Here is a 24999-nt window from a genome sequence, read left to right as displayed (position 1 = left end):
GACAAAAGAACAGAAAAATTAGTATAATAAACTCATATAGTTACCAATTAAAATGAGCCATGAGTGGCAAGATTCATTTGACCAGCCACAGGAGAAGACTGAAGCAAATAGATTTTCTTATAGACATGTTAATCACTAACACACTCACACACATACACACACGTGCACGCGCAAAGGAAATGATAGATCTCATAAAAATGAGAAACTTAATGGTATAAAAATCACATAATGTGTAACAGTTTCACTACCAGCATGTATAAGTCTCTAATTTAAAAAGAAAATTCTCCAGCATCAGAATACAGACACAGCTGCAAAGTAAAGGAGGAAAATAAAATTTTATGTAGGTTACTTTTTAGGCCTCAGATGTAGTTGTTCAAACAGTTCCTCTATTTATCACCTTATAATTTCTCCCTATTTTAAAAATATCCACAGTAGGTATTAAAAACCCATGATAACACACCAGACAACTTCAAAGACACAACTGGAAATTATTTTGCTTTTCCAACTGTACTTTCCTGAGAGAGCTTCTGGTTAGAAGAGATAACACAGCCAGCTTTGATTCTGGGCCTTTGCTGATGTTGGTGTATTAAAGTGACACAGGTTAGGGTTTTCTATCTTCCCTTCAGGCATGGGATGTTCCTTGTATGCACATCTGGCAAAGGCAAAGATGCAGAGAAAGGCCTCCTGCCCCATCGTCCTTCAGAGTATCTATCTGCTTGCACAGCATCAACCCATTTGCCTTAGGTAGAAAACCTAACAACTCTCACTTTCTTGATTCATCTGCAAAACATAAACACTTGCTGTGAGGCATCCTGGAAGGATCAATGATTATTTATAGGGCTATAACAAGCTCCTTGGAATATACTTGAAATGGAACAAGCATGAGTGCCTTGCCTCTTAAAGAAGTCCCTCTATCAATCCATGCTCTACACACCCAGTACTACAAACAAGGAGGCTCAGGAGAATATTTTCATGATGACCATCTATGTAGGGAAGAGTGCAGTCCTGTGAAATTAGTACTTGACTTTGTATCCATCACCCACAGCCACCATTGCTATAGCACATTCACAGCAGAGCCAGAAAAGGACTTGTCAAACTGAGACAAATATCTCCCCCCTTCCCCCCCACAAGCACTTGGTTGGAGGGAGCCAGAGCCAGCACAACTAGCAGAATTCTTTTGCTCCGAAATCAATTCAGTATGCACTTCCATGACCTTGGGAATGTATTCAGCACTGTGGAATGGTCATGGGGAGATCTAAGAAGTCCCTGTCCTCCAAAAGCTTAAATTCTTGGTGTGGAGTCTGGCTTATCGAAATGAAACTACAGAGAACAACTGATGTGGTGGAAAGAGATAGGACAGAGGAGTTCTGGTTCCAGGCCTACTATTTATTAGCTGCTTCATCTCAAACACAGGAGCTTCTTCACTCCACTCATTTGAACAAAGGCCTTGGCTAGATGATCTAAGCTTTTGTTCCCCAATTCTAGAATTCTAATCAAATACCAAAATGCATGGTGCAACCTGTTAAGGTTCAGAAAGCATAAAGGAGGGTGCTGCTGCAGACCTCCAGCAAGAGAGGAATTCATTAGACTTAAAATTGGCAGAGAAGCAGACACAACCATCTACCCCCATCAACTCTGTCAAGACCATCCTGTAAAGAATGCTAGCACCCTGTAAGAGCAGAAGGAGCAGGGTTTCTGGCTGGCTGGCTCTAGTCTTAACTAATTCTTCAAACCTGGACCAGTCATTTACTCTCTAGACTTCAATTCCCTCCTTCAAAATATCTGCTTTAGCTGTATCACCAATTTTATGTGAAGAAACTACATGATATAATAACGATGACTAGGGGTGCTGGGCTGGCTAAGTCACTGGAGCACGTGACTCTTGATATCAGGGTTGTGAGTTCAAGCCCCATGTTGGGTGTAAGAAAAAAAACAACACTAAGTATGACTAAATCTTAAGCTCTCTAAAAATATAAGGTAGTTCTTTTTATCCTTATTAATAATGATACAGATGTAAAAAATTATTGAGATAAAGAATGAAAAGAGTCTGGTATTTCACTTCCAGCAATAGTGGACTAGTTTACAACAAAACAGCCCCCTGAGGACCCAAGGACAACTGCTATAAAAATTCAAAACCACAAATTTTGTTAATAATAACAAAATCAGAATAATATGCCAAACTCAACTCAACCATTGTTTTGATCACCAAATGGCTAGCTTAAAGTACAACTATATTGTATTTCCATCTATGTGCTCCATAACATATGGATACTAAATAAAATAAAAAGCCTCTCAAAAATCTCATGATTCCTCCTTCCAAAATTCACTGGCAGCATGAATTGGAATGAGCAGTTCAATTTTATGCATGCAAATGTGACACTTATAAATAGGGGTTTTAGTGAACTGGTATATCAGATTTGCAGAACAGCGGCTGTTGCAAACGGTCACGACTGCTTCTCATTTGATAATAACACGTAGTTTCCATATTTAAAATTCTAAGAGCTGATCTCAATGATTAGGAATAGCTTCCTGATTTTCTGATTTTTTACAAGTTGAATTTGTTTGGACAGATGCAGTTTATTCTTAAAGGAATATAAAACAAACAGGAGAAAATAGTCATTTTACACATTGTTGCTGAGCTAGGTAAAAATGAACCTCTAGCATTTCTACAATGAGGTTTCATGTCAGTAAAGAGCTGACAGAAGGATAACATATCTGTGAGGAAATCTAAATGTGAATTATTTCCTATCATCAGACATAAGTCAGAATTTAGCTTGTAATTTTAGGTTCATTTTGCAAAAATATAACTGACCTATCTTGGTCCCATATGGAGAAGTCAGCCTTACTATTATATAACTGTTCCCTCTGCTCTAGAGATTTTTCTTTATGATATGCCATGAAGTGCTATATATTACATTTAGATTAAGGAGGACATATGTCAGTACCTCTGTCAAGCCTTGAAACAGCAAATGTTTTTCCAGGCATCAACTATATGGAGAATGCTGCATTTTTCTAACACTTAAGCTCTGTGACTTACTAAACTATTTTATATTGTCCTAGAGAACAATACAGGTAGGTAGGTGCGTGCTGAATTCCACCATCTGGAAGTTGCCCCATTCATTATCAGGCTAGACTTGGCTGGCTAGATTTGCTTCTCTCATTCACTATGATAGAACATGCCAAAACTACAGATGATTTCCTCTCTGGGCTATACCTTCCTTTGATTCTGGAAGATTCAGGATATAAAAAGACAGAGAAAAAACAAAAGTTTTAAATATCCCTCTCAAATACAATCTTTTGTTATTACCCACACTGCTTCTAACCTTCTGCAAAAGATTGGATTCTTCAATGTATCCAATCTTTCTAGGCTTCAAGCTGATGTGGCTGGGTTTTACTCATAGCCCATAGCCAAGCACTTCGGGAGCAACCAACTGACTATTGCAAAGAGGATAATTATTTTCCCTGGGGCAGAAGTTGTGGCTCACTGACAACATCCAATCACATCCTCTTTCATCATTTGGGAGAGCAGGTAAACCTTATACTCTTTTTAAAAGAAACAGAAACAGTGATTATAATTTCTAAAGAGAGACTTTTAACTGCATTTGCAGAAAAATTTATATCTTTTTTTGCTAAAGTATCTCATCCTCTTGGGAAAGGGGAGCACAAATCGTGGTTTAGCTTGCCTAAGAATAGCAGATAATGGAGTCTGTTAATTCCATCTGCTTCCCCTGAGAAGAAAAAAAAAACCATCTTGTGAAGGTGTCAGGACTTCCAGAGTTCCAGGAAAAGATCATCCTGAGACCTTATTATTCTCCAAGGTTCAAATGCACCCTGACATGCTTTGTTGAAAAAGACTATTTTGCCTAGCAGAGAATCATTCTTGGGTCCTATCAAACACAGGTAGCATCTGATTCTCCTCAATATTCATTTAAAAATGATAATGACTGAAGAGGAAACTGATATTCCTAATGGCTAATAACCACTTTTCTGTTTAATCTTCTAGGACCTATTTCCATATCCTTTGATGCGATGTCACTTGAGAGCAGTAGTGAGAGAAGAATAAAGCTATTTCCCAAGTGTTGCCATGAGTTGAACCCACTTAGAAACCCATTTGCATATACTATTTAATGACCTAAAACTTGTGAAAATAAGGCCACATTTTTTAAGTCATCTTGACTGATTAGAATGACTTCTAAATTCTTAAATGCTAAATAAATTCTTGAGAATCAGGAAGTAAAACATGGAGTTTTCACATGAAGTTCTTTCAGAATGATAAATGTTCCATTCAAAAAATTTTCCAAGTGGCAATACGGCAGGAATTGGCCTAAATGGTTCTGTACTGTGTGACTTGTTCCAATATCCAATGAGCAAGCTTTATTGTGATATCTAATAGTAAGATCTTAAAAGGCAAAGTAGCATCATTTTAACATAAAGCTCATTAGTGAATAGGGAATAAACTGATTGCTTTCAGAAGTGAACTTTTTTCTTTGTTCCATGAGGTTACTCTTGATGTAACCAAACACAAATTCTAGTTGTTTGCTAGTAATTATCTCCAAGTTAATTTTATAGCAACTCCAACAGAACAGGCATTAGTTTCACTCCAGAGAAGGAGAAAATTAGTACCTTGAGGTAGTTTATTCATTGGCAGAAATCAGCCCCAATATATAAATACTTGCCCTATAGTCCCCAATTTTACTATTAGGATATGGTCAACCCAACTTTATCATATGCTTTAAGAAGAGAGAATCCATGTTTGCCTCAACAATGATTACATTCCTTTTGCCTAGCACAGTGCCTGGCACAGAGGTGGTTCGAAAGAAAAGAAAAGAAAAGAAAAGAAAAGAAAAGAAAAGAAAAGAAAACTAAAGAAAAGAAAAGCAAGCAAAGCAAAATGAGAAAGAGAGAAATAGAAAAAAAAGAAAAGAAAAGAAAAGAAGAGAAGAGAAAAGAAAAAAGAAAAGTTGATACATAAGTTTGCTTACTGGCAAATGCCAAAAATGCATAAATATTTTCAGTTTTTACTACTGTAGAAACTATGACTTCATGAGAGTTGACTTTAAGGTAGACACTGAAATATTCCAATTCAATATAGATCATTTTAAGTTAGAGTGTATGTGGTCCTAGGAACATGTGAAAAGATTATATCTAGGGGCACCTGGGTGGCTCATTAGTTAAACGTCTGACTCAGCTCAGGTCATGATCTCTCAGTTCATGGGTTCGGGACACATATAGGCTCTGTGCTGACAGCTCGGAGCCTGGAGCCTGCTTTGGATTCTGTCGTCTCCCTCTCTCTCTGCCCCTCTGCTCACGCTCTGTGTGTGTGTGTCTCTCTCTCTCAAAAGTAAACAAACATTAAAAAAAAATCACATCTAGCTCAAAAGTCTTCAGACTTAAATGTAAGTCTTTTATATAACTTAGGAACCAAAAGGATGCAAACAGTGGCCCTGGCATATGATAGAACTTGTGCCAGCAATCAGAACTTGGTAAGGTGTATGTAATCTAAACCATGGACATACGAATATGCAAGACTATGAAATCTATGAGAGAACAATTATAAAGTAATTTCTATGTGTGCCTTCTAGGCTGACTAGAATCTAATCAACGTCCAGATGGAAATCCGTGGTTATTAGTAATTTCAGTATACTGAGAAATAGCCCTGAATTGTTTGGCATTTGGTGGTTTTCCTAGCTGGTGATGAGAGGTGCTCTGGGTCTTTGCAAGTCTAGGACTTGTACTGACCGAAATCTCTGGTCATAAGTAACCTTAGCTAACTGAGATGTCACCTGCCTTCCTTAAAAGGGATTTTGTCTTTTATGCCCCAGAAGTTTCAAAAGTTAAATGTAAGCATAGAAGACTTTTTAAAATAAAAAAATTTCCTATCCAAAAATCTATTCTTTCTTGTAATATTATGTATTTAGAACATTTAAGAGAACTTGAAGACCAAAGTAGTATTTACCACCCACCAACATTTTGTTTAACTCAATTTAATTACCTAAAAAGAAAACAGTAAAGATCTTAAATTTATAAGCAGCTTAAATGTTTAATTAATCAATTTTGTAAATGGGACCAAACAAAGGCCCCTTAAAATTATTGCTAAATGTAGTCTGATTTATGCATAAAAAAGAAGAAATCAGAGTTAGAAACTGAACTGAAATGCCTACAGAACTAGGCTTTTTGATTTTCAATTAAAAAAAATTCTTAAAACCAAAATGAAACCCTCTGTATAGTCCTTTTGGTCACACACACAAAATCCCCCTTGAGAATTTCAACCAACACATATCACCCACAACCTCTGTCTCCCTCAGCCTAATATTCAGCCTACTGATAGGCCAAGTACTAAAGCTAGGCTTCACAACGTTGATTTCAAAGGGTGACTGCAGGCTCTATAGTAATAATACAGAGGAGGGAAGATTAAATACAGGTATTTCTTGAGATACTGCTGATCCAGTTACAGACCACTGCAATAAAAGCAAATATCACAATAAAGCAGGTCAAAAAAAAATTTTTTTTGTTTCTCAGTGCATATAAAATTGTGTGTATACTTTACTGTAGTCTATTAAGTGTGCAACAGCATTATGTCTAAAAAAATGTATATGCCTTAATTTAAAAATACTTTGTTGCTAAAAAGTGCTAATCATCATCTGAGCTTCCAGCTAGTCTTAATCTTTTTGCCGGTGGAGGGTCTTGCCTGGATGTTGACAGCTGCTGATTGACCAGGATGGTAGTTGCTGAAGGTTGGGGTGGTTGTGGCAACTTCTTTTTTTTTTTTTTTTTTTTAATTTTTTTTTCTTTCAACGTTTTTTATTTATTTTTGGGACAGAGAGAGACAGAGCATGAACGGGGGAGGGGCAGAGAGAGAGGGAGACACAGAATCGGAAACAGGCTCCAGGCTCTGAGCCATCAGCCCAGAGCCTGACGCGGGGCTCGAACCCACGGACCGCGAGATCGTGACCTGGCTGAAGTCGGACGCTCAACCGACTGCGCCACCCAGGCGCCCCATGTGGCAACTTCTTAAAATAAGACAGCAATGAAGTTTGCCTCATTGATTGGCTCTTTCTTTCATCAACAATTTCTCTGTAGAATGTGATGCTGTTTGATAGCATGTTACCCAGAGAAGAACTTCTTTCACAATTGGAGTCAATCCTTTCAAATCCTGCCACTGCTTCACCAACTAAATCTATGCAATATTCTAATAACTCCTTTATTGTCATTTCAACAATCTTTACAGCATCTTCACCAGGAGTATATTCCAGCTCAAGAAACCACTTTCTTTGCTCATTCATAAGAAGTAACTCCTCATCTGTGTTAACATTTTATCATGAGATTGCAGTCATTCATTCACATCTTCAGCCTCCACTTCTAGTTTTCTAGCTATTTCCACCACATCTGCTGTTATTCCTTCCACTCGTCTTGAACCTCTCAAAGTCATCCATGAGGGTTGGTATCAACTTCTTCCAAACTCCTGTTCATGTTGATACTTTGACCTCTTCCCATGGACCGTGAATGTTCTTTTTTATTTTACTTTTTTAAGAGAGAGAGAGAGGGAACGAGTGGGGTAGGGACAGAGAGAGGGGGAGAGAGAGAATCCCAAGCAGGCTCTGCACTGTTAGTACAGAGCTCAACACCAGGCTCGATGATTCCACAAACTGTTAGATCATGACCTGAGCCAAAATCAAGAGTTGGACGCTTAACTAACTGAGCCACACACATGCCTCTGAAGAGTGAATGTTCTGAATGGCATCTAGAATAGTGAATCCTTTCCAGAAAGTTTTCCATTTACTTTGCCTAGATCCATCAGAGGAATCATTATCTATGGCAGCTATAGTCTTATGAAATGTATTTTTCTTAAATAATAAAACTTAAAGTTTAAATTACTTCTTAATCCATGGATATTGTGTTAGCAGGCATGAAAACACCATTAACCTCTTTTTACACATCCATGAGAGTTCTTGGGTGGCCAGGTACATTGTCAATGAGCAGTCATATTTTGAAAAAAAAACTTTCATTCTGAGCAGTAGGTCTCAACAGTGAGCTTAAAATATTCAGGAAACCATGTTGCAACAGATGTGCTGTCATCCAGGCTTTGTTGTTCTATTTATAGAGCACAAATAGATTTATAACTGCTGAGGACCCTAGGATTTTCAAAATGATCAGTGAGCACTGGCTTTAACTTAAAATAACCAGCTGCATTAGCCCCTAATAAGAGAGTCAGCCTGTCCTCTGAAGCTTTGAAGCCAAGTATTGACTTCTCCTCTCTAGCTATGAAAGTCCTTAGATGGCATCTTCTTCCAATGCTGTTTAATCTATATTGAAAATTTGCTGTGTAGTGTGGCCACCTGCATTACTGATCTTAGCTGGATCTCCTGGATAACTTGCTGCAGCTTCTACATCAGCACTTGCTGCTTCACCTCGCACTTGTATGTTACCGAGATGGTTTCTTTCCTTAAATCTCATGATTCAAACTCTGCTAACATCAAACTTTTCTTCTACAGCTTCCTCACCTCTCTTGGCCTTCACAAAACTTAAGAGAGTTAGGATCTTGCTCTAGATTAGGCTCTGGCTTAAGGTAATGTTGTGGCTGGTTTGATTTTCTACCCAGACCACTCAAACTTTCTCCATGTCACTAGTAAGACTGTTTCACTTCCTTATCATCTGTGTGTTCCCTGGGGTAGCACTTTTAATTTCCTTTAAGAACTTTTCCCATGCATTCATAACTTGGCTATTTGGTATAAGAGGCCTAGCTTGCAGCCTGTCTTGGCTTTCAACATGCCTTCCTCACTAAGCTTAATCATTTCTAGATTTTAAATTTTTTTTTAATTTTTTTTAACGTTTATTTATTTTTGAGACAGAGAGAGAGCATGAACGGGGGAGGGGCAGAGAGAGAGGGAGGCACAGAATCAGAAGCAGGCTCCAGGCTCTGAGCCATCAGCCCAGAGCCCAACGCGGGGCTCGAACTCGAGGACCACGAGATCGTGACCTGAGCTGAAGTCGGACGCTTAACCGACTGAGCCACCCAGGCACCCCAATCATTTCTAGATTTTAATGTGAAGTGAGAGACATGTGACTTTTCCTTTCACTTGAACACTTAGATGTCATTATAGGGTTATTAATTGACTTAAGTTCAATATTGTTGTGTCTCTATTCTCTATAGGAAGGCCTCAGAAGAGGAAGAGAGACGGGGAATGGCCAGTCAGTGGAGCAGTCAGAACACACACAACATTTATCGATTAAGTGCACCATCTTATATGGGCATGGTTCATGGCAATCCAAAATAATTACAATAGTAACATCAAAGATCATTGATCACAGATCACCATAACAAATATAATAATAAGAAAAAATTCTGAATGATTGCAGAAATTACCAAAATGTGACATAAGAGACACAAAGTGAGCAAATGCTGTTGGAAAAATGGTGCCCATAAACTTGTTTGATGCAGATCCACAAGCTTCCAATATGTAAAAATGTAAAATGTGCAGGTCACAATAAAGTGAAGTGCAATAGAATTAGGTATACTTATATTAATTTTTTGTTGTCTTTGTTTTCTATATCCTTTATAGGAACATACTACAGAGAAGAACAGGGATTGTCTAAACTAAATTTCAGGAGGTTAAATGGCTTTTGACTGGCAAAATCTGATCAGACTTGTATCTTTGGCAAAATCAGAGTTTAAAAAGGGATTTATAAATTTCTGATTTAAGCTAAGCAAGATAGGTTAAATAAAAATAGGATTGCAAGGCTAAATAAAAATAGAAGGAGGGACACTTGGGTGGCTTAGTCGGTTAAGCATCCAACTTTGGCTCAGGTCATGGTCTCATGGTTCATGGGTTTGAGCCCTGCATCAGGCTCTGTGCTGACAGCTCAGAGCCTGGAGTCTGCTTTGGATTCTGTGTCTCCCTCTCGCTCTGCTCCTCCTCCACTCGCACTCTGTCTCTCTGTCTTAAATAAAAAAAAAAAAAAATTAAAAAAATGTTTTAATAGAAGGAAAGCCTGCCATAGTCACTACTATGCACTGTCTCACACATGTGGCCATGTATAAGGACTACCCAGTAACTATGCCTTCTTAGCTGCCAAGGGCACCTGGGTATGCTAAATTCCATACTACAATTGGATAATGTTATAGTAAGTTTCTAATATATGGAGAAAGTTTGGGGGATGAGTAAAATAATTACAATTTAGCATTACGAGACAAAAATTCCCTCGCCGCCATTCTTTGATTGCTAAGAGATTTGTTTTGGAACAAAACAAATATTCTCAGATCTTTAACAGTGTGTGTGTATGTGTGTGTGTGTGTGTGAGAGAGAGAGAGAGAGAGAGAGAGAGGGAGAGGGTGGGGAGAGGGGAGAGAGAGAGAGAGAGAGAGAGAGACAGAGAGAGAGAGAGAGAAAGGCAGAGACAAAAACAGAGAAAGATGAAAGAAAGAGAAATAGACTAGTTTTTAAGATTGTGATAGTCATACACTTGCAAGGAATATAAGATCCTAAATCCTTAACCTTTAGAACATGCCATGATTAAACTTGCAAAACCTGGGGTGGGGGAGGAATGTGGGTGATTGAGAATTCAATGCGGAAGGATATGAAAGCTAAATGTATAAATGCAACTGCTGGTTTTCACCTGCTAAAGTAAATAATAGAGTCTATCCTTGGGAGATGGCAGGCCATATTATTGCATTCCTAAAAATTAAAACCCTTTTATGTGCAGGAAAGGTAAATAGGCTTTTGTGGTCATAAAGTTTTGTCCGTTTAGGGCTTCCAGATGGGTCATTAAACCTCACTGTGAAAGAGGAGGCCAAGAAAAGCCCTTCCAGAGCTGAGGTACTAAGGGGCTGGGAAGGGAAGGGGCAGGCTGGGGGTGCAGTGAATCCAGTCTGGGGGCCTCAGCCCTTATTCCCATAGAGTACCCAGAGATGGCAGATACCTGAGAAGGGCGCCCACAAATAGGTGGCTTTGGAGCATGCTGCCCTTGACTGGCACTTGTGGAGCCTGCCTGCAGGGACAAGGAGCATGGGTGGGCACTTCTGGGAGCTCACCATGCCCATTTCCCACTTGGCAAAGTGAATAGAAGGAGCCATGGTGACCATGACGATGGCTCAGGACCAAGCCTCTCCCAATGTACCCAGGACCAAATGAGCCCTGGGAGACCAAGGCCAGGACGATACAGTGTGTGCGTGTATGGGGCAGGGGTGGGGGTGGGGGGTGGGGTAGGGAAAGAACCCAAATAATGGCTGACATCAGATTCCTCACCAGCCCTGGCAAGAAACACTCAGAAAGTGATTTGAGTGATAAAAATAGACAAGTAATGTTTTCTTGAGCTCAAGTTTCATAGAGCAATTCACACCAGCTACTCTCTTATTAACTTTCTAACGCAAAACAGGAAAGGAAAAAGCAGACATTTTGATGCAGCTATTTCTGACAGGAGGCAATTTTTATTCCATCCAAAAACAAACTATTAAACTTTTAGCTTTTGTACAACAAATCATACAGTATGTTCAACAGACATCCTCTTCCTTTCCAAGAGCCTTACTCTATCCTGAGCCTATGGGGGTACCTACCACAGTGGCAGGAGGATGAGGTCTGTGCATACTTAGTATATTCAATGTTTTTGTTTTTGTTTTTTAGTGTGCCTTTTTATTTTTAAGGCAACACTGTTAAATGGCCACAGCCAAATATCTATTTTGGAAGAAAGCCCAGTTCTTATGGGGTCCAATTATGATCTCAGATAATGAAAAAGCAGAGTTGACACAGGCCAGATGAAGGGGGGAAAGGAAGGAAAGAAAAGACCTCAGAAAAGGCTCCTGGGGCAGTCAGCCTGCTAAGTCAGAGGGTTCACAGAGGCCCTAAAATATCCAGTCTAATCCGACTCTTCCTGTATTAGTGGGTTTCACCAATTTTATTCTAACACTAAGTAATACTAATAGCTATGATTCTCACTCAGACAAATAAAAGGAATTTCAAAGCCATTATCCTAGTATGAAAAAATTTTGTAATCTTTTTCACCAACCATCCAGGGTTTAATAACCCTTCTCTTTAATCTCTGTTTTATTCCTGGCGCTGTACTTTAAACCCTGTGCCTTCTTCATTCATATGTATCATTGTACTTCCAAGTCTGATGACTTGAATGTGGCATTTTGAAATTTAATGCTATCACCTAATGTTTTTTACTGCCATCTAATTTTTGGTCATTAGTAAACTTGTCAGTAATAAGCTTTTCTTTTTTCTGAATTTAAATTATTCCATATAACAGCATTTTTTCTTAATTACTAGATCCACGAAATAACATGTTTCCTATTGTTCTCTTTCAGCCAAGTCAATGATGAACCATTAATGGTTCTTAAAGTAGTATTTTCCAAAATAATTCTTTAAATTATAGGAGTGCAGTCTATTCAATTGTGTGATTTGATGTGGATAATTTAATATTAAACAAGAACTCTTAAGGAACAATACATTTATTCCATAATGTCTCTATTATATTAGAATATTTATACATAGTACCCATTTTTAGATTCAATTTTGTTTCTTATCCACTATGATGCTTTGTGACAGAAATTCCCAAACAGATTAGAAGACAAATTTTCAAAAGATTTGGGCAGACTACTTTTCTAAACTACTATACAAACGAACGTTGGCTACCCAAAAGTTGTTTTGGATTCACTCACATTTATTCAGCCATCCATTTATTCAAGAAGTATCTATAAGCATCTATTATTTTCCAGGTGCTATTGTGCAAAGTAGTAAGCATACATATTAGTAAATAGACTTTGGTTTGCTAGGAAAGATGAATAAGTAAACAGGCAATTACCATACAGGGTTGTGAAAGTCATGAGAGTACAAGTAAAGGGCACCCAAAGGAGGGGCAGCTAAACCACTCTTTCCTAAGGGAAATGCCCTCAGCAGGTGAGTCTGGGATGAGGAGTTCGCGTGTATGTTGTACATGTGCAGACGAGTGGAGGGAGAGCACAGAGGAATCAGGACAGGGAACAGGAAATAGTTTTCCTGATGGTCAAGACCTTAAATCTTGAGGCACAGCAACTTATATTTAATCATTTTGGTTTGAAATCAGTCTAGAATTTTATTACAAACAAAGGACAAAAAGAACACTAATGATAATTTAATATTTTGTTTGTAATACAGGGCCATCACATCATATAACACAGAAATGCCCTCAGGCTCCGCTGGGATTTGCTACAACCATATTAAATAGTTCTACATTGCCTTGGCTTCAAATCATGCCCTTTATTTTATTTTATTTTTAATTCCAGTATAGTTAATATACAGTGTTATATTAGTTTCAGGTGTACAATATAGAGATTCAACAATTCTACACATTACTCAGTGCTCATCATGATAAGTGCACTCTTAATCCCCTCACCTATTTCACCCTTCCCTCCATCCATCTCCCCTCTAGTAAACATCAGTTTGTTAGCTCCATCCATGTCATTGCAAATGGCAAGATTTCATTCTTTTTTATGGCTGAGTAATATTCTATTATAGAGATAGATAGGTAGATAGATAGATAGATAGATAGATAGATAGATAGTTAAGGCGCATCTTCTTTAACCATTCATCTATCAATGGACACTTGGGTTGCTTCTATAACTTGGCTATTGTAAATAATGCTGCAATAAACACAGGGGTGCATGTACACTTTTCAATTGTGTTTTTGTATTTTTTGGGTAAATACCCAGTAATGCAGTTACTGAATGGTAGGGTAATTCTATTTTCAACTTTTTGAGGAATCCTCACACTGTTTTCCACAGTGGCTGCACCAGTTTGCATTCCCATCAAGAGTGCATCAGTGTTCCTTTTTCTCCACATTCTCACCAACACTTATTGGTCTTTTTGTGTTTTTTATTTTAGCCATTCTGACAGGTGTGAGGTGATATCTCATTGTAGTTTGATTTGCATACCCTGATGATGAGTGATGTTAAGCATCTTTTCATGTGTCTGTTATGTCCTGTTTTTTATATGGTGGTCTCTTCCTCTGATCTGCTATCAGTATTTCTGCATATAAGAGTCCCTCTCCATTCCACCTGCCTTTTTGCTTTTAATAGCAGTGCATGTGGAAACCAGATAACCAAGCTTATGAAAATCGTGTCTAATATAAGAATACATAAGCTATGCACAAGGCTGAAGGATTTCTGCTAGGCCTAAAGTATATGAGATAGGAAGGAAAGACCTTATGATATCTATTTTAGTCATCCAGAGATCACTTTGTTTACTGTCCATTGATTAGTTATATTTAAAATAATCGAGCCCAAAAATTCAAGTTCAAGAAAGGTCCACAATTTCTATAAGTAGAAACACTTTCACTGGCCCATCACTCTATAGTTTACATAACAATACAAGCTTAGATGAATCTAGCTAGAACAGACTATTTATAATGCCAGGGATTGGGAGATTTCTTTAATACTTTTAAGCATTAGTGGGATTGTGAGACCAAATTTGTCCCACTAGCATTTGCAGAATGTCTACTCAATGTCTCTGAACCAAATACTGTCATGTAAAGCCTCTAAGTCAATGAGAGCAGATGATAACATGCAGTTGTAGAGGAAGAGAAATGAATGGCATTGGAAGCATCCGAGAATTCAAACTCCCTCTCTTGTCCTCAGCACCCGTTCTCTAAGCTCTTGAGAGCAGTGTCTGTCTGTGTTCTGTCCCGTGAAGTTAAGCTTAGAACAATGCACAGAAATGGAGCAAGAAAGAGCTGACAAACAAGTGTTCCTATAGCTTAAAAATTAAAGTCACTGGCAGAAAAGGGCTTGGTGTTACATGTTTCTGAAGTTTGGTCGTGGTCAGATTTTCTTTTCTCTCACATTTGGAAAGCCTGACTCCACCAGTAAGCTCCTTGATCTTAATCATGCACATATTCAACCCAAATGCCTTTCTGATACCTAGAAATGGAACAAGAAGCATATGGAGCAAAAAGCAGTAGCTGAAGTTGGGAGCATATGTTTCTTAAAGGTGCTGCCAGGAAAAAACTCAAATATAAAACTGGCACTCAACTGGCAGCTGTCTAAAAAAATATATTTAAAAAAAGGTGGATTTAAGAGTGTACTGAAGAGAGAGATATGTAGGCAGGCATCTTGGTTGAAATCTGAGATCATTAAAGTTGAATATGACAAAGAGTATTTTTAATCTGTATTTTTCTATTATACACAAATGAATGACATTACAGCAAAAGTGTTACATTTTAGCTTACAGACCATTATTTTTCCTTCAATTACGCACTGAACCCACTACTATGGCAAGATTTTCAGTAATTTCTAGTGGCCAAAAATTAGTTTCAACATTCACAGCACATATATCTGACAAAAAATTTCTATCCAGAATACATAAAGAAATCTTACAATTCAATAATAAGAAGGCAAACAACAATTTTTTAAAAACTGACCAAAGACTTGGATAGACACTTCATGAAGAAGATATATACGGCTTAGAAATTCCACTCCTAGGTATTCACCCAAGAAAAATGAAAACATATTTCTTTTCAAAGATTTGTACATGAATATTCACAGCAATTTTATTGATGGTAGTCAAAAAGTAGAAAGAACCCAAATATCCATTAATAGCTGAATGGGTACGTATTACAAAGAAATGAAAAGAAAGGAACTATTGATATATACAACAACATAGATGAATCTCAGATACATGCTGAGCAAAAACAAGCCAGACACAAAAGAAGATGTATTGTACGAGTTCATTCAGATGAAACTCTAGAAAAGACAAATTTAAATCTATAGTGACAGAAAGCATACCAGTTGTTGCCTGGGACCAAAGGTCGAGGTAGAGGGTAACTGAGAAGGGGCACAAGGGAACTTTCTGGAATGACGAAATGTTCTGTTATCTCGGCTATGGTGATCACAGCTATATACATTTATCAAAACTTGCTGAAACGTACCTAAAATGATTTGTTATAGATAAATTATACCTCAATAAGTTGATTTAGGAATTAGTTGCATGCAGGGATGCCAGGGTGGCTCAGTCGGTTAAGCTTCCAACTCTTGATTTCAGCTCAGGTCTTGATCTCACAGTTGGTGAGTTTGAGCCCCACTTTGGGCTCTTTGCTGACAGGACAAAGCCTACTTGGGATTCTCTCTATCCCTCTCTCTCTGCCCCTCTTCCTCCTCTCTCCCTCTCAAAATAAATAAATAAACTTAAAAAAAAATTTTTTTTTAAAGAATTAGTGGCATTTTGGGGCACCTGGGTGGCTCAGTTGGTTGAGCACTGACTCCTGATTTCGGCTCAGGTCATGATTTCAGGGTCATGAGTTCGATCCCCAAGTCAAGCTCCATGCTAAGTGTGGAGCCTTCTTAGGTTTCTCTCTCTCCCTCTGCCTCTCTCCCATGCTTGCACTCTCCCTCTCAAAATAAACTAAAATAAGTAGTTTCATGTTAACAAAAGTCAAAAAATCAGATTTTCTTCAGCCTCTGACATCAGAGTCCACTGTCTACTCCTTGAGAGCCTAGGTTCCCCACACTTGTTCAAAATATAGCATTTACCTATTTTGTAACTTCATAATTTAACTTTTTCTACATTATCTCCTTCAAACTCATTAATCCAGCTATTGAGAGACCCAGGACTCTCTGTGCTGTTCTTTGAGTGTGCTCTCCTTCCTTTTAAATACAGCCCCAGGACAGCTCATTTATTTCAAAAATTCATATATCATCTGCATGGAACACTCATGTGTTATTCACAGAACATCTTAGTTATAGGACATCCCACTAAGCATCTCATCCACCCTCTTGGAATCTGCCTCATATTCAACTTACCCCATCACACTATATAATGCCACTAAATAAACCTCTTAAATTGGTCACCAAATCCAACTTTCACAAAAGGAAACAGGGTTATTTATATCACTATTCGTCACTTCCCACAGCTACTCTGTTTCCAAAATCTCCCCCGTTCCCACTGGAGGATCTCTTACTACATTGTAAAATCTTTGGGAAAGGGATCACTTATTATTCCACAGTTCAGTGCTCTGAACTTCACAATTTCTTAATAACTGTTTGCCACATGCATTTGTACATCAAACTACCAACCAATCTGCTATAATTACTACTTCTTCAACAATTTCAATGTGACACACTTCAATTTAAGCAAATAACTCTCTTGCATGGATAGTCACATTCTTACAGAAGGTTTAGAAGACTTAGGGAAGTAAATTGTTAGAATTGATGGAATTTAAGGTCTTAGTAGGGGAAAGGGAATGCCTTCAGAATCTCTCAGACAACTGCCTCTTAGTATGCTTTTCCCTGTATTTAAGGGCTTGCTGTCCCAACACAGAATCCTATGAAAAGAAGGGAGCTCTGTGGCGTTTTAAAGACCATCAACCCTAGACAGAGGCTTTCCACTAAGAGTGCCTCAATTTCTTCTTCTGTGATTAATGCACTGGGTTAAATGTTAATATATGGAAAGCCCTTTGAAAATGCAATACTAAACAAATATAAAGGATTATTTCCTAACCTATAAGAGGTGGGGAGGCATGGATTTGCAAAGGGATGGCAAGTAGACCCCACCCTGCATAAGAATTTGCCTGAGACACTACTTTAGGAAAAGGTTAAAGGTCTGCCCTGGGCTCAGGAGGAGTTTTAAAAATTAAACATCCCAGGTATTCTCTAATTTCTGTTCAACTTTCAGAGTGTGTGATTCTAGCCTTGTCAAAACTATGCATCTTGTGGCTTTGCACACAACATTATTCAGGTCTTCCCAAGCCTTTTAAAACTCAACTCTCTTCTGCCCCTGATTTAACACAGATTAATCTCATAAAGTGAAAACCCCTTTCTACCATCTTCTATGTTTTCCATCTTAAATGCAGAAATACAAACTACCCTCAGGATTTCAAGACTCCCCTTCTGTCACTGTAAGAAACAGAAGAATTGAGGAGGGTGGGGGGTGCCTGGGTGGCTCAGTCTGTTAAGCATCTGACTTTTGATTTCAGCTCAGATCACAATATCACAGTCATGAGATCAAGCCCTGAGTCAGGCTCCATGCCAGGCATGGAGCCTGCTTAGGATTCTCTCTCTCCCTCTTCCTCTGTCTCTTCCCCATGCGTGTGCTCTCTCTCTCTCTAAAAAAAAGAAAAAAGAAAAAAAAGAAACAGAAGAATTGGTATTGGTGTGAGATCAATGCCAAATGATCCACATTAGAAAGTGGGACAGTCCAAAGTTCTTGGGCATGCTCCTTTTGGGTTAGAGTCAATAGAGTCAATAGAGGTTATTAGAGTCAATAGAGGTTATTGACTCTATTAGATCAGAATCAATACAGGTTACTGTCCTTCCTTTGAATGCCTCTTTCCATGTGTAATAAGCTGCCTCGTGCTTGGTAGGCAGACTAGGAAGTAATGCTAGTGAACTCTTTTTTCTGCTCCTGGGGTTTATTTTTCCCATACCATCGGGATGACAGGAACCAAGGATAAAAAGAAGGTTGGACCTAGTGAAAGGAGCCTCCTTTCAGTCTAAGTCATAGATCAGAGGGATAAAATGAGTACCCGCTCATGAGTGGTTGAGGTCAGCCCACCAGAGCTAGGGCTTCCACAGAGGGCTTTGGGGTCAAAGCCCAGCAACAATGAGCAAGAGTGAATTTGCTAGGAGGGGCTGCACTACAGAGCTCTCTGCAGAACCTATGACAGTGTTAGATGGCTATGGCTGAGGTTTGGGGTCCTGCCTAGCCACCCCTTGAACTCACTCCATCAGAGACAATACAATACAATCTCACTCTAAATCTCCTCACTTCTGACAGTGATGTACACTCCCTCCAAGAACACTGAACATTAATTGTTATTGAGATTTCTTACTTATATTCTGTCATAGCTAATACAGAGGTAAAGGATGAAGCTATTATTATCAGAACAGTACTGCTGTGACAGAAAAAATACCAATAAAAATCTTACTTGTCCACAAAGCTATAGATGCACATCCCTGATATGCAAACCATCACACATTAACAGCTAATTTTGCTGGTCCTAATTGAATGCTAATCTGTCTTGTTTGCTCTTGCTCTTTCATCTTCAAACTATGTATAAAAATGCTGTATTGCTGAAGTTGTTTATAGAGTACAGTATATTTAAATTTTAGTTCCTAAATCACTGAGTTCAAGAAATGTCTTTGAGTCCCAAAAGAAATGGCTTACCATGGTGCATATCATCTTGGTTACCTACTGCAGGCTCCAACCATGATAACATTTAAAAAGTTATTTCAGGGCACCTGGGTGGCTCAGTCAGTTAGGTGTCTGACTCTTGACATTGGCTCAGGTCATGATCTCACAGTTCGTGAGTTCAAGCCCCACGTTGGGCTCTGTGCTAACAGTGTGGAGTCTGCTTGGGATTCTCTCTCTCTCTCTGCCCCTCCCCTGCTCTCTCTCTCTCTGTCTCTCTCTCTCAAAATAAATAAACTTAAAAACATTTTTTTAAGTTATTTCAATTTCTTTGAAAAAACAGAAACACAAAAACCAAAAGAAATACTTAACCAGATCTCACTTAGCATATGTAATTGTTAAGAAAATTTTAAACATACACACATTAACAAAAGGTTTAGGAGGGGCACCTGGGTGGCTCAGTTGGTTAAGCATCTGACTTCAGCTCAGGTCATGATCTCACAGTTCATGGGTTTAAGCCCCACATTGGGCTCTGTGCCGACAGCTCAGAACCTGGAGCCTGCTTCAGATTCTGTGTCTCCCTCTCTCTCTGCCGCTCCCCTGCTCGTGCTCTGTCTCTCTCTGTCTCTCAAAAATGAATACACATTAGAAATAAGTAAATAAGGGGCGCCTGGGTGGCTCAGCCAGTTGAGCATCCAACTTCGGCTCAGGTCATGATCTCGCAGTCTGTGAGTTTGAGCCCTGCATCGGGCTCTGTGCTGAGAGCTCGGAGCCTGGAGCCTGCTTCCAGTTCTGTCTCCCTCTCTCTCTGCCCCTCCCCCGCTCATGCTCGGTCTCTCTCTCTCTCTGTCAAAAATAAACATTTAAAAAAATAAGTAAATAAATAAAAAACAAAAAAAAAGGTTTAGGAAACAACTGATAAGAAAGAAGGAAAAAAGGGAAAGAAAGAAAGAAAAAAAGAAAGAAAGAAAGAAAGAAAGAAAGAAAGAAAGAAAGCCATGAAGTTAACTGAAAAAACCTTGAAATATTTCAAGTTCTGATTATATTTGAAGATTGAGAATCCATAATAGAAAGCATTATTGTTCTTCCTATGTGCTAAATGTTTTAACAGAATAGCCAGTTTCTTCTTTTACTTGTGGCTTGAAGGGAAAATGGTTAATATCCATGACCAGATTCAGACACGACAGAACCTAACATGACAAGAAATGGATTCTGTTGCCACACCCCATTCCTTTGCAGAACTAAAGGGTATGAACTAGGCCAAAGTACCACATCAGCTTTAGGGACCACCTTAATTTTTTAACGTTTATTTTATTTTTGGGACAGAGAGAGACACAGCACGAACGGGGGAGGGGCAGAGAGAGAGGGAGACACAGAATCAGAAACAGGCTCCAGGCTCTGAGCCATCAGCCCAGAGCCCGACGCGGGGCTCGAACTCACAGACCGCGAGACCGTGACCTGGCTGAAGTCGGACGCTTAACCGACTGCGCCACCCAGGCGCCCCAATTTTTTAGACATCCAAAGTTACTTTTGCAAATGCTGCAGACCCCTCAACTCACCATATGGGCAGAATTTAGAGTTCTCGGGGAAAAGGGGGGCAAATCTACAAGTTGCTGTAAACACGCACTCTTAATGTCGCATTGTTAACTTCTAAAAACTCCTTCCCCTTAACTTCTACGATAACTGCAGTCCTCTGATGTTCCTCCTCTTTGATTTCTCCTTCTCAGTCTTTTTTATGGCCTTTTGTTCAACCTCTCCTTAAACAGTTCTCTCTTTGGCCCACTCTGAATTCTGAACTCTCTCCATGGGGGAGGGCTCATTTATTCTCAGGGCTTTAAAAATATCGCTAGGCTGATGTTCCCAGATTTCTATTCTGAGCCCAGGCGACTCCTGAGCTTCTGACTAAAATTTCCAATGGGTCTAGTGGACATCTATATTAGACCATTGTTCCAAAACCTCAAACTTAACCAGTCTAAAATTGAACCTGTTAACATGCTTCCTAGGCCAACTCTTTCTCTTCTATTGCCTGTCAGCTTACAGCATCACCTTCTACCAATCATCCCAAATGAAAATCAAGAAACCCCCTCACACATCTATTATCAGCACCTAAGATGTCTTATGTCTGTGGTCTCCATTTTATCCCCATGTCATGGCCTTCATGCAAATTCATCCTCATCACTCTTGCACTATTGCCAGCAGCCTCTGTGTACCATTCTCTTACATCTCCAGATGACCCCTTCCTTTATCACTAGTTGTCTCCCTTTTTTCAAAAAAACTTCCTTAGAGGCCAGATAGAAAATGTAAACTTCTTAGTAAAGCATTCAAGCATCTTGATGATCCAGCCCTGTTATCTCTTGCTGGCCTAATTTTCTACCAAATGCTTCTGAAAACCCTTCAGTATTTTCATTGCATGTACATATACGAGTTCACCCACCTTCACATTTGTATTTTTTATTCAGCTGTGCCTTATTCATGCCATTCCCTGAGCCCAAAATGAATTCCCCCTCCTCTACTGTAATATTGTACTCACAATTCAATGCTCAGTCCAAATACTAATCCCTTTGTGATCACTCTGCATTCTCCTAAAGGAGTGGAGAGAGCCTATACCTCCAACAGAGTATACAGGACTCTGCCCATCATTACTGTCAGTTGTTTACACATTTAATTGCTCTACTTGGTGGTGAACTGCTTGAGAGCAAAGACTATCTTGGTAACCACAATATTCCTATACCACTTATCTCCATGCATTCACACTAAGTAGACAGGCCTCTATAAATATTTAGTGAATAAATTTCATCGATCCTCTTTGCTTCTGTGTAATGATTACTGTTTCTAAATATAAAATAATGCTTTTAAAAATGGAGAATAGTGATAACTATATCACATCTAGTCTCAACTTATGTCAAACAGACTTTCTTCTTCAAGTTTATCGATATTTATAAAATAGTGCTACAGAAACTGATAAACAACTCTTCAACAAAAATTATTTATTTGCATAAACAACAGGGCATCCATTTCTTATTGTTCCAAATTTCACAAGGATCCATATTTCTTCCATACAAGTCATTTCAAGGTCAAACATCCACAGTAAAAGCAACTCTTAGGCCATGACTTGGATCATAAATAGAATCTAATATAAACATGATCTAATACTTAAAAAAGAAAGCCTGAGACCAAGTGTCTTGAGTTTGTTGTAACCATTACAGGGTCATTCAAGTTTGAAGACTTGCAAAAACTCAAAACTTTTTAGAGTAGACAGTGGGTACACCCGAAGAAGCTCATATTTCAAACAAGGGCAATATAAAGAAATAGAAAGACTTTTCTTTATTTGCTAAGCATTCTCCTTTCACCCCTCCAGAATCATTCTCCATCTTCTACCATGCTCTGCCCTGAGAAACTGATCTATATAGCCAGCATCAATTGGACGCATCAGTTGGACTCCCTTGCCTCATGGCTTCTCACTGGGTCTGGCCAACAGAAAGCAGGAGACCAGAAGATGAGAAGAGAATGAAGTTAAGACATTCATCTCCTTGGATTCCTCCCTGCCAGACTATAGGCTGGCAGTAGCTCTGTCCCTGCTCCTGTTGAACAGTCCCTCTCTCATATTTTCATATCTCTTATCTTCAGCTTCAACGGTTTCCAATGACATGATACCCCTTGCTCTAAGGCTTAAGGATAATAACAGCTTCCCACTGTTGCTGGCCCAATGGTGTTTTGATTTCCCATAACTCTAACTTTTGTAAATAGACCTTTCATTAATATAGGGGCGAAACTTGGAAAGGAATTTGGCAAGATAGTTTATGATGAAAACTGATTTACTGATTGAATCTCAGCAATAAATAAAACAAATAAAAAAACATAATATAAACCTAAGACGGAAAACACTAAATTGTCAATCAAGAAAAATGAAGAAATGAAGAACAAATAAAAAATATAAACTTGAGAGAAAAAGAGAAAAGCATGTATAAGTTTTTTTTATTATTTTATGATAATTTACTAAACATAAATTTCTTAATGATTCTGTTTTTGATGTGATTTTTTTCTAAGTAGACTGGAAATACTAATGATAAAAAAAGCTTTCTTTACTTTTTATCCTAAACTACTTCCTATTATCTATATTTTTACAAAGTCATGCCACTGTTACAGTGTTGTAACTCAGGGTATTTATCTCAACTTTGTATTTCTACTGCCCTCCATGTTCCATGGAAGTGGTGCTTTTGCTGCATCCAAGTATGTATTACGTTTTGTTCTTTTTTTTTTTTTTTAAGTTTATTTATCTATTTTGAGAGAGACAGAGATAACACAAGAGAGGGAGGGGCAGAGACAGAAGGAGACAGAGAATCTCAAGCAGGCTCCACACTGTCAGCATGGAGCCCAACATGGGGCTCAAACTCAGGAAACCGTGAGGTCATGACCTGTGCCAAAACCAAGAGTTGGATGCTTAACCAACTGAGCCACCAAGACACTTCCATATTATGTTTTGTTCTTTTTTTTTATTAAAAAAAAATTTTTTTTTTTGGGGGGCGCCTGGGTGGCGCAGTCGGTTAAGCGTCCGACTTCAGCCAGGTCACGATCTCGCGGTCCGTGAGTTCGAGCCCCGCATCAGGCTCTGGGCTGACGGCTCAGAGCCTGGAGCCTGCTTCCGATTCTGTGTCTCCCTCTCTCTGCCCCTCCCCCGTTCATGCTCTGTCTCTCTCTGTCCCAAAAATAAATAAACGTTGAAAAAAAAAAATTTAAAAAAAAATTTTTTTTAACGTTTATTTATTTTTGAGACAGAGAGAGACAGAGCATGAACGGGGGAGGGTCAGAGAGAGAGGGAGACACAGAATCGGAAACAGGCTCCAGGCTCTGAGCAGTCAGCACAGAGCCTGACACGGGGCTTGAACCCACGGACCGTGAGATCGTGACCTGAGCCGAAGTCGGACGCTCAACCGACTGAGCCACCCAGGCGCCCCACATTACGTTTTGTTCTTAACACACATTCAGTGACATATGACTCCTAAGATCGCCTCCAATAATCACTGCTGTCTGGTATTTATGCCCTTCTGTAATCCCTCACCTTGAATGTGTGCTGGACCAAGGAACTTGTTTGAAATGAAAACAATAAGGCAAAAGTGATAATTCTGGAGTTAGAAAAAGATTATGGTTTCCATCTTGGGTGCTCCATCTTGTGTTACATATCTGTAGCATTTTTAAAAGGTTTTTTTAAAATTTATTTGTTTTGAGAGACACAGAGAGAAGAAAGGAGGGCAGAGAGAGACAGAGAGACAGAGAGAGAGAGATAATATGAGTGGGGGAGGAGCAGAGATAGAGGGAGACAGAGAATCCCAAGCCGGCTCCACACTGGCAGCACAGAGCCAGATGCAGGGCTCGAACTCACTGACTGTGAGATCATGACCTGAGCCGAAACCAAGAATTGGACGCTTAACTGACTGAGTCACCCAGGCGCCCCCAAAAAGTTTAAGAAAAAAACATTTTTTTTAATGTTTTAATTTATTTTTGAGAGAGAGTGTGCGAGCAAGCAGGAGAGGGGCAGAGAGAGAGGGAGACACAGAATCCAAAGCAGGCTCCAGGCTCCGAGCTGTCAGCACAGAGCCTGACGCGGGGCTGGAACCCATGAAACATGGGATCATGACCCAAGCCGAAGTCGGTCGCTTAACCAACTGAACCACCCAGGCGCTCTAAAAGGTTTTAAAATATGTCTTCTCTAGTTCTACTTTTCCCATCAAAAAGAAAATGAGGAAAGGGTTAACCAATACTGGAGTTTCAATAACAGAAAACTATTCTTAAAGGGAACAAGGCCCAAGGAAGGAAAAGAATGAGTGAAAGATGATATAAAAAGCTACACAGACTTGATTCTGCAGATGTGATGACTTTTGCTCTTAGATACTAAAAGAAATTGCTT

General features: G+C 39.1%; 1 protein-coding gene across 1 annotated transcript in view; it reads right to left on the bottom strand.

Moving 5' to 3' along the window:
* Window positions 1–24999, bottom strand: part of PPM1L (protein phosphatase, Mg2+/Mn2+ dependent 1L) — a 301151-nt gene that overhangs the window by 136861 nt on the left and 139291 nt on the right. The gene's annotated exons all lie outside the window — the stretch shown is intronic.

The sequence above is a fragment of the Prionailurus viverrinus genome, chromosome C2 (assembly GCF_022837055.1).
Source record: "Prionailurus viverrinus isolate Anna chromosome C2, UM_Priviv_1.0, whole genome shotgun sequence".
Classification (NCBI taxonomy): Eukaryota; Metazoa; Chordata; class Mammalia; order Carnivora; family Felidae; genus Prionailurus; species Prionailurus viverrinus.
Note: the sequence above shows the minus strand (reverse complement) of the source record. Positions and strands in the feature narration are given on the sequence as shown.